The sequence below is a fragment of the Pinus tabuliformis genome, chromosome X (genome assembly GCF_031772625.1).
Source record: "Pinus tabuliformis cultivar Carrire ecotype Pingquan chromosome X, CPIR1, whole genome shotgun sequence".
Taxonomy (NCBI): domain Eukaryota; kingdom Viridiplantae; phylum Streptophyta; class Pinopsida; order Pinales; family Pinaceae; genus Pinus; species Pinus tabuliformis.
This window is the reverse complement of record NC_142308.1, coordinates 1,045,546,145-1,045,548,346: the sequence shown is the minus strand read 5'-3', so window position 1 is coordinate 1,045,548,346 and position 2,202 is coordinate 1,045,546,145.

Genomic DNA, 2,202 nt, shown 5'->3' with positions numbered 1-2,202 from the left:
TAAATGGGGTCATTTTTGTTGTTGTATGGAAGGAAGTGTTATACCACCATTCAGCCAGAGGCAACCATTTGACCCATTGTGTCTGTTTATCAGATACAAAGCAACGAAGATATCCTTCCAAATATTTGTTTACTATCTCAGTTTGCCCATCAGATTGAGGATGATAAGATGAGCTATGAGCTAACTGAGTACCAAGACAAGAAAATAATTCTATCCAAAAATTTCCAGTGAAAATGGAATCTCTGTCACTTACAATAATTTTTGGGTTTCCATGTAGCTTTTGAATTGTTTCCATAAATGCAGAAGAAATTGTACCGGCTTTAAATGGATGTGATAATGAACAAAAGTGTGCATACTTAGTAAGTCTATCAACTACCACCATGATGACACTCTTTCCCTCAGACTTGGGTAAACCTGTGATAAAATCCATTGAAACCTCATCCCAACGTTGGCTTGGAATTGATAAAGGTTGTAATAGACCCGATGCCTTAATTGTTTCAACTTTATTTTGTTTGCAAACCAAACATTCCGCCACAAACTTTTGAATATCTGATTTAAGGCCATCCCAAAAAAATTCCTTCTTAACCCTGTGGTAAGTTTTTAAAAATCCTGAGTTCCCTCCTAAGGGAGAAGTGTGCAATTCCATAAGAATCTTTTGTTTTAGTTGGGAATTCTTACAGAGGTATAAGCGATCTTTATACCATAATGAATCATTTTTCCAGTTGAACTTATCAGACGTACTGGAATCTTGTTGTAACTTTCGAATAAGTTCCCACACTTCTTCATCATTCTTCCATTCATCCCTTGCTTCATTTATCCAATCTGGTTGGATAATAGAAATGGCGCACAACAATGCTTCCACATCCTCATCCTTTCTTAAGAGTGCATCTGCCACCACATTTTGCTTCCCTTTTTTGTAGATGATTCCAAAGTCATAACCCAACATCTTTGTGACCCACTTTTGTTGCTCTTCAGAGGATAATCTTTGTTCTAAAAAGTATTTAAGGCTATCATGATCCGCTTTTACCTTGAAGTGTCTTCCCATTAGGTAGGGTCACCATTTCTTAAGTGCATGGAGTATTGCCAACGTTTCCTTCTCATAAATAGCTTCGTGTAAAAACTTTCCCTTGATTGGACGACTTTCAAAAGCAATGGATCTTTCATCTTGCATTAAAACAACACCAATTCCATTTCCCGAAGCATCACATTCCACAGTAAAGGTTTTTGTGAAGTCTGGTGTAGCTAAGACCGGTGCTAGGGATATTGCCTATTTAAGATGTTCGAAGGCCTTTGTTGCTGCTGGAGTCCATGAAAATGCATCTTTCTTCAATAATGTTGTTAGAAGTGCTGCTATTCTCCCATAATTCTTAACAAACTTGCAATAATACCTGGTCAACCCGAGAAATCCTCGCAGATGCATTATGGATGTGGGGATTTTCCATTCCTTAATGGATTTAATTTTGCTAGGGTCTACCTTAACTCCTTCATGAGATACAATATGACCCAGATATTCCACCTCTTGTACTCCAAAGAAACATTTGGATATTTTTGCATATAATTGTTTCTCCTCCAATAGTTGTAGCACCCCGTCAACATGTTCAACATGATCCTTCCAAGGCTTGTTGTAGATTAGTATATCATCAAAAAATACTAACGCAAATTTTCTAAGGAATAGTTTGAAAATGGAATTCATCAAACCTTGAAATGTTGAAGGTGCATTGGTAAGGCCAAAAGGCATGACCAAAAATTAATAATGACCCTCATGAGTTCTAAATGTTGTTTTCAGAATGTCTTCAGTCTTCATTCTGATTTGATGATATCCTGAACGAAGATCCAACTTATTGAATTAAATTGATCCATGCAATTCATCTAGTAATTCATCAATGACAGGAATGGGAAACTTATCTTTAATAGTGAGCTTGTTGAGCTCCCTATAATCTGGACACATGCACCATGATCCATCCTTCTTATGCACCAATACTACTCGAGCAGAGAAAGAACTTTGACTGGGTTAAATTATACCAGTCTCTAGCATTTCTGCAACCATATGTTCAATTTCACTCTTGTGGGCATAGGGATATCTGTACGGCCTAATGTTTGGAGGAACACTTCCTGGAATCAGATGAATAACATGACCATGATCACGAATAGGTGGGAGACCTTTGGGAGTCTCAAATACCTTGGAATGATTGTCGAAGACTT